The sequence below is a fragment of the Mycteria americana genome, chromosome 3 (genome assembly GCF_035582795.1).
Source record: "Mycteria americana isolate JAX WOST 10 ecotype Jacksonville Zoo and Gardens chromosome 3, USCA_MyAme_1.0, whole genome shotgun sequence".
NCBI classification, from domain to species: Eukaryota; Metazoa; Chordata; class Aves; order Ciconiiformes; family Ciconiidae; genus Mycteria; species Mycteria americana.
The window spans coordinates 37,661,716-37,670,951 of NC_134367.1; positions in this window are offsets into that span (position 1 = coordinate 37,661,716).

The window sequence follows — 9,236 nt, forward strand, 5'->3', positions numbered from 1 at the left end:
TTGTATCCCTCTATAGCATCTACTTGGTGCCTTTAAAGGATTGTTTTCAATTTTTTCAGTTTGCCCGGGTAAACTGTAGAAGAGTTCTGGTGTGCCAAGTAGGCATAGCGTACTAATTGACATGTAAATTGTGTGAGGTAACCGCTGATTTAAAATCATTGAATCAATCTCTTGATTTTACAGGTTTTAGAGTACCAGAGACAGGAAGTGTGATTAGACCACAAATGACCCTTGCATATATGTGATGCTGGTCAAGTTTTTTGTTTCCTTCTTTGTTTTTAACCTAATACTAATATAAGATGGAGATTGGCACATGTGCCTCCCTTTTCCCAGGTGAGGCCCTACCACAAGATTAAAAGATTGTGCTCGCTCTAGCTCAACTAATCTGTAGTTTTCCCATGCGAAGTGGAGCAGCTTATTTAACAGAAGCTAAGAAGAACCCTCTTTCAAGGACATCTACCCAGGTGGCTAGCTCATTCTTTTTGGAGGTACAAAATACTGTTTCCTCTTCCCTGTGGAAGAATTTGAACTTGAAGTTGGATGCCCCTGCACACCTCAGTGGATGAAAACAAAGAAGTTGTTGAATGAAAGGCACAACCGCCACTTTGGTTGGGACCTAGTTTGGTAAGCATACTCTGGAAATGCTCCATGAATGGGGTGCGCAAGCGAGACAAGCAGAAGATTTGTGGATCCTGAGCTGGTCAGAACAGGCAGCTTTGGGCACACTCAGAAGTCTTTTAGACACCCAGAAGCTTTTGCTGTTGGAAAATTAAGTATCTACATTTTGAATAGGGGTATCTAGAGATTATTTTATAGTTAGACTGTTATACACATTCTCACGCATCTTTGGGTCAGCTCGTCACTGATGGGTGTTCTTGCAGCAAGCTCTGGAGCATTAGCACACTGCTAGTTTCGGCACGTGTGCATTTTATTAAGGCTCAGACTTCCAAGATCAAATGAAAAAGGAATTGAACTTGATCTTTCAGCATCAAGTTTGACTACTACTAATTGCCTCTTGGCAGGCCCTTATCAGTAAAGCACTGAATAACACTAAAACTTAATCAACTAATGTAAAGAAACACATCTTACAAAGACTAGACTGAGCATTTAAAGAAATACACAGGTATTTATTTTTAACGTAGTTCTGCTTTTGGAGTTGGTTATTCTGATTATAATAAGGCTTTGGTTATTTAGTCCATGTATGAGGTTTTTTTGTATATATGTTTGAAAGTGCTTTAAAAGAGAAATGATTGTGTAGGATTCGTTGACCTTTCCACCTAAATACAACTAAAGTTGGAATCAGCTAGTTAAAATATAAGTCATGCCAAACCTGCATGTCAGCATTTGAGGAGCTGAGACCCTCCAAAATTCTTATCTAAAAATACCAAGGTTCTTTTTGTTTGCATGCAAGGTATTTTTGTTCTTAAAACATGGCCCAACGGTTTCTTAAGTTTTCTCTGTTAGACGTTTATTAGAAATGAAAGCTGAGGTTTTCACAGTTTACTTTCTTCTAGATCTAAGCAATAAAGTAAAATATCAAATTCCCACAATTTGAGAAATAAAAATAGAAAACATAATTTCTCCCACGTAGTCTAATACAATTCATAAAAATCATAGGGTTTGAGAAGAACAAGGGGGGTTTTCTATTGATCTGCAAGAGGAACTGCCCACATGAAATCTAGGTAACACTGAAAGTAATGTACTGACTTTTTAAAGAAAGGATCACATGGGTCCTGTTGATCACAATTTCATCAGAACTTAATCTTTGTGTCTCAAATTAAAGCTTAAATTTCAAGACAGATTTAAGTTTCAGGGAATTCTGGAAAATTTGTTTTGTACAAACAGAAAAGAGAGTTGCCTAATAAATTACGAAAAATATTTCGTGCAGAGCCTGCTAGTTGTCAGGTTTTTCTAGTTTGGGTTTTGCTGTTTTTAAGGGATGAACAAGGAGTGTAAACAGAATGTGAGAAAATAGCAGACAAACCAGCAGAAGTCAGGGGTAAGTCACCTGTGTTGCAGCAAACTCCCAAACAAGATGGAAAGCAATTTAAAAATTGGAAAAAAATAAAAAAATTGGATAGTCCCTTCTAAAAAAGTTACATCAGCTTTCCATCCTTCAGGTAAATGCCCAAGTTAAGGAAGAATTGATTTATGCCAGAGTTCAGAGTCAGTAACTTAAGATCACAGAGGTTCCCACTGAAGTTTAGTATCGACGTTTCTGGTTACCGAGAGTTAAAACGTTACAGGAGGTTCTCAAACCCCAGCAGGACATTCCTTTTCCTCAGACCCTGCATAGCAGTTGCTGACAATGTTAACATAGGCAGCTGATTTCTAATGCCCAGACGCAAGCCCCAGTGCTGTTTAAGTTATTATTAAAACTTATTTTCAAAGTAGTAAATGTTCTTAAAAAAAAAATCAGGAAGAGGTATTTACCTACCTAATCCCATTTAAAGACAAAACACTACACGCTTCTTAGATTCTAACATAGCAGCACCTCTGCTCTGTTTTTTCCAGTCAAAGTCCTTTTCTTTTGAAGTCCTTTACAAGTCCTAACAAAACCAGCCCGAATTAGAAGCCCTAAATCCCCTCTCTTTGGGTCTTTTAATCTAAACTAAATAATTAACATCCAAGTAAAATTGGAAAACCCCTCAACTGAAATTGACTTTTTGATTTATGGTCCACCACTCTCAGTGCATCCAAGATTTCATCAGATAAAGTGTAACTCTGAAATGTGTTGTGCATGTATACTCCCAACCCTGATTTTCAATTTGAAAATTTTCAGCAGCCAGCATCCTTGGATTTTTCTCCTCCTTCCAGCAGCACGGTGTGTGCACCTCTCAGTTCATTCACTGTTGGATGTTCCTAATAGTGTAGGGCTCTCTGTAGGGGGGCAGGTCATGGCCTATTTACAGACAATAACATGTTGCATTCCAGTATGCAGAAGGTCAGGAGTACTTGGTGTACTCCTCAGTTTTGAATTTTACCCATACTAGTAAACTGAAGAGTACTAGCGCCCACGCTATTTCTGAGGCCAATGGCCATGTCTATATTATTAAAGTCCCTTACCAACCAGAACAGGATAGCTGCATCTGCATTGTCAGCTGGGGCTGAGCTAACCCCTGAACCATGCCAAGGGCTGCTTGGGAGAATGCTGCTTGGCCTGGACCAAGTGCAGGGTCTCTGCTGACAACAATTTAAGAGTGTAAGCCACGGGCTTCAAGTCTCTAGCTCTGCACCCTGGCACCTTCTAATTCGCTAGCATAGTCACAGACTTTGTGACAAACAAAACCACAGACTGACATCGTGCTTTACTTCTAAAAAATCAGATGTCTTTTTAGTGAGGTATAGTATATAAAATACGGAATACGTCCAACATGGATGTCCTTTGTTAGGAAGTTCTAGAGGCTGAGCTAAATCCTAGCTAGTTTGTAACAAAACCCTAATACATCTTAGTCTATTTTGCTCAGCCTCCAAATGATTTGATTCTTCATTCTGTCCAGGAAATAATGAGAAAACTCTGAAATGCTTAAAATGATCTTAAAGCTTCTCAGGGCCACACTAAAGATCACACTGAAGGAAGAGCTGATGTGGAAAACAAACCTGGAAAACAGAAAGTATAAAGCTACCGAGAAGTTGAGAGAGAAAACAATGTAGCATTAAATGGAGGTAAACATAAATTAACAGCTGTCAGGGAGATTTACAGTATGTCTCAAACATTTACAGTGTTCTGAACCGGTAAACTACCTATAGTTAGAGGTAGTCAAGAGCTGGTTGCAGTTGTTTGCAATGAATCTATTTAAGAGCGTTTGAGGGATATTGCAAAGGAGATGTGATGGCGACCAAAGACTTTGTCAGACCTTACTAGGAACAGGAAGGCTAGTGCATGAGAAGCACTGAAAAGAATTCTTAAATGGGATTTGGGCATAAAGCTTCTTGCTATCTTGTTCTTATATGGTGAAAATAGGACTACTGGAGGGAAGGAGGAACACCCAGTTTTGGAAAAAAGTAATATGTATGTAACAGATCCCTTCATTCATGGTCCAACAATAACATAAAAAGGTATCAATCTGCTAAACATGACAGATGCATTGTTGTAAAGATATGTATGATTCCAAATGCATTGTCTAATTGCTTCATGAAATAAAGGGGACCGTCAGTATCTTCCATGCTTGTTGATATAAAACAAGGCTATTGCTATTAGTGATAAATTGAATCAGTCATTGAATTTTGTAAGAACACAGTATTTGTGCTGCAGGCTGCTTTCTGCAAATTACTCCATGTATTTTAGGATCTACAGACCTAAAGCACCACCCCACCATGAAAGGGTGAACCTAATGCTAGTACTGAAGCATTCATCAGATGAGGAGCGTTATTGTCGTTTTCACTTTATAAGAGCCAGCATTTCAAAAATAAGTTTAGACACCCCTGTGATCATGCAGGTGTGAATCAGACAGTGGCTTGACAGAGCCAAAAGAAAAGTGTCCTAACGTCAGTTACTTAAAACTTGTGTGGCAGTGATCCCTCTTGTAGTTTCATCACTGAGGGTGACATCTACTTGGAAATACGATTTCATTTTTTATTGGCCTCTGGGATACCTTTGCAACTATATTCAACTGCTGCTGCAACTGGCGCTTGCAACTCAACATTTAAAATCAGTTTCATACACTTCCCATAGTCCTAATGGCATCTGTACTACCAGAGAGCTAACCATCTCTTGTAGTTAATTCCTATTAACGTTATCAACATCCTCTTATCTTTGAATAATTATTGCCAGCTTTCTGACTCACTGTGATCATTTAACAGAACCAGCCACCAAAAAAGTCACGACAAATCTATCCTTATGCAACCTCTTGGAAGCATGCCCTTTCTCTGCTACTCGGTATCAGAATAATCTGCAGCAGTCGCATCCTTCCCTTAGTTGAACTACCACTACACGCACACATTGTGAATTCACAGCCCACACCTCGCCTCTGGCTGCCGAGGCCACCCAACCCTCATCTGGTGCATGGCCATTCTATAAAGAAGCCTCGAAGTAGTAGTAGAGGTGCTAAGTTCACAAGGCCTTCCCCTGGCTCTCTATCTTCATTTGCAATCTTCCATCTCACCTCAAAGGCTTGTATCTATTGCCGCTGACGTAGATAGCGGAATTCTCAGTAGCATCTTGATGCCAGGCAGGCTGCTTATCCTGTATGATGACCTCCATGCCAAAAAAGGGCATCAACATTTTTATCATCTACACTCATTTTAAGATGAGCTGAAATACCGATGTAGACTTTCATTCGTATCATGGAGGATGCTGTCCTGCTGGCTTTGGAAGGGGGTCTGAGCTCGCTGAACCCTGGCCTGGAGACTCACAAAAAATTGTTTTCAAATTGAGTGGAACACATTTACAAATCTGGGTAATATGATGTGGTAAACTTTAATAAACAGGTTCTGGATGCTGTCTCTCACAACTACCTTATAGTTTAAACTTTCACATACCTTGTTCCCTTGGCAGGTGAAGCAGGCAAAGCTTCCTGAAAGACTCCAGAAGTTCACCAACACAACTAGTAGTTATCCTACAGGCGGGAATTTGGCACTGATACACAAAAGTGATACTTCAGTGCAAAAATGCCCTCAAGGAAGTAGAAAAAAAATTAAAGTTAGAAGATTTACCAGAACTGTATCCCAGAGGGAACAAAAAAAAAAAGTCAAGTACACTCAGTAACTGGATTGTTGATGAAAGACCTCGGGGGTGTGGGGGGGGGGAATCTAGTGCCACTCAAGGCTTGCTTACACATGCAAAGAATTTTGCTGTTTCTCACTTGCACCTATTCCTAGAAAAATCAGTTTCTCTGTGTTGTGTGAGATCTCTTCCTCCACACCCACCCACCCAGATTACAGAGTCAGACTTCTACCCCTCTTGCCATTCCCCTCCAACTTGTCTTTCACAGAACAACATTGCTTTGCAATCACTGCAGAGTATTCACACATCTCCTCTCCCACATCCAGCCACGAGGGAACTTTCTTCCAACCTCATCCTGGGACAACCCACAGCTGCCACAGTAGAAGCACTCCTCCCTCTTGGGAATAATATGCAGCCATCTTTAAAATGACTGTGAACAGCATCACAGAAATTCTCCAGACCCGCTCCTCCTTTCTTATTCTCAATTATTCTAGATGCAACTGACATATTTACATGAGTTTCTTAATGTCTAAGGGTTGGTGTTATTTTAAGAGCTCACGTCATCTTCCACCTTCTTTCCTTACAGAATATTACCAGAAATCAGAAGAGGTTTGGTTAAGATATTTTATGCTGATTGTTCTAAAGGAAGCTTAGAATGGCTTTCCAGCTGAAGTCCCAGGATAAAGCAAAAGTTCTTGTTCTACGACCTTTATTTTGTGAGGAACTATAGTAACATTTTATATTCATTTCAGAAATGGACTGAGGACTTCGACAAGATCACTACTTCCAGTCTCTGTATTGTCATCTTAAATTATATTGCTTTCCATTAAATTGTTCATTATTAGAAGATTCGTATCAGACAGCTTAGTACCTGAAATCATCCAATACAAATTCAGTTTTTACAGGCTCCAACTCTGAAATTTGTTTCTGAATGAGAATCAAAACAGCGATAAAACAATTCCTATGAGTTATATTACTGTAACTTAAATGCAGTAGTAAAATTAAGCACCATGGCCTCTTGCACTCAAGTTTCTTCTTTTGAGCATGAATTTAAATTACTAGCTTTACCCTTATCTTAGCAGGTATGCAAATATGCTTTTCCATTCACATTTGGAAAAAAAAGAGACTAATTAGCATCAATAGACAAATCTGAAATGTACTGTTAGTTAAGTCATTTTTCACCAGAACTCATTTATAGCCACTTTGAAGGTGCTTACAAGAAGAGTATTTTGCAGTACATGTCAAACACTTGTTAGTCTCTGCTTGGTACATATGAACTACTTTGTTGCTAATACTATGGTTCATCACAAAGGGAGTAATGTATCAAAATAGTTTACTTCTCATCTTGTCCATTTTCTACAGGAAAGCCATCATTATTTCATCCTGATTTATTATAAATGCAGAATTTGACATTATAGAAGGCAATTAGTGGCAATTTGGCAAGGCAATTTGGCTATATCTAACCAAATAACAGCATTACAGTAAGTTTAAAGTTTCTGAATAAAGCAACAAGTATGTTTATTATGGAGAACAGCAGTAGAAAATTCTTGCCTTTACAAAAAATAATGGCACTGAACATTCTATTGCTTCTCCTGACCGTTAGGTATGCAGCAATTTAACCAGCAGTGAAAGTATTCTGCAAGTTTTCCTACGAATAAAAGAATGATAATAAACCTTAAGCTAGGAGGATGAGAGTTCTTGCCACTGAACTTGTTTATAGACAGTCTCCTGTATCTCTTTGCACTTTGTTTCAAATATAGAAGTTTACCAACTTATTTAATATAAATTAACATAGTGGGCTAAATTGTTGCTTTAGATCCCGTACCAGTCAGCTGCCCAGCGGTGTTCCAGATACAATGATGCCAGTAAAAATACAGGTCCAATAAGGAGGCCAGGTCAAAACCAATTTCTTCAGAAGAGACAGACTCCTTCACATTTCAGATTATTTTGCCGTTTCTCATTTGATGACACCTTACCTTTATAGAATCCAGAATGGCCACTTGTTTCTCAGTTGTATAATCTCTTTAGGGTTATATCAATTTTGTATAATTTCAGTAGAAATGTAATCAACGCTGTGGCTGTTGAGGCTTGGTATCATGATGTATACCTCAGGATTGTAGAGCTGGTTTGATTTTAAACCATGTTCTCCCTTGGACATTTAAGTGATCTTATTTTCCCCTTCTAAGACTACATGAAAAAAAAAAATCACAGAACTGAGCATACAAAAAAAAAAAAACAACCCCAAAACTTTTCCCATTCCACTAGAAATTTAGCTCATGTTATTTATTCTAATAAAGGATCTTTATTTTCTTGCTATTCCTTCTCCCTTTCCCTACTTCTTTTTTTCTTTTTGCAGCTATGAACAGACCAAATAATTCTCAAACTTCTGAGAGTTGAGCAAAATGTAGCAAAACATTAATTTTCACTGCTGTTTAGCATAAGGATTAGTTTTCCATTAGCACTCCCCTTAAATGCTTGTGTCTCATCTGCACAGTTCTCCATTCAGAAAAAGCTGCCTTTGCCATTTGAAGAGACAAAACACCAAGTGTAACCTTGTGCCGACATACGCAATTAGCCCAAGGTCAGTCAAGGATACAGAAGCAGCAGAAAGTAATGACCCAGAGAAATTATATAAAGCTAAGGGAAGGTGGACCTTTAACTACTCAAGGGTGACTTTTTTTTTTCATCGTTCATTAAGCCTTGTTTCTGATGTACCTTCCTTCTTTAAACTTAAAAACAGTCCATCCTTTCCGATTAAAAAAAAAAAATTTTTTTAATGTACTTTGAACTACCCATCTGTTACATCCCATAAAGGACAAATACCACTTTCAGGGATCCCTCCAAACCTTGTGTTCAAGTGTGAAGCAGCCAGTCATTAAATACTGATGATGCAAGTTTCTTCGTGGCTGAGATGCAGCACCTGGCACTTTCAAGTGCCACTTCAGAACTAAAATACTTACATAATTCCTGAAGGTGCTCTGCAGATCACCAGCTGCCTACAAAGACTCTAGCTACGTATGCTTGAATGTGCGATCATTCTAATTTTAAAAAATGTGTTCTAGAACTTGATACAGGGCTTTGAAAATTTATCTGAAAACTTGACACATAGAGGAAAAAGATAGGAAAGCATCACATTTACAAAGCACTTTCGAAAAAAACCATAAATGTTAAGTGAATGAGCAGGACAGTGTATTTCAAACTTCACCCAAGCAGATTTTCTGTCATTAAAAGCTTCTAACAGAACGCTGGCACTGAGGTGAATCTCCTAATCTGGTCAAACCGACAGAAGAATTTTGTGCTAAAATTACTAGGTTAGGATATTGTGTGATTAGTTTAAGGACCCAATTTCTGCCTACCTTTTAGGCATTTAGTAAAATGAGCCTGTCCAGAGATGTGTCAGTGTCTTGTGATGCTCATGCCCAAGTTAAACCTAAACTAAAAGGGTCATTTCAAGAACTCCAACTGTCTAGATAGGATTAGGCAACTAATCTCTCAGTTATCCACACAAAACTATCAGAGTATACAAACCCCTTCCTCACAGGAACGATAAACCCATAAATTGACAAATGCT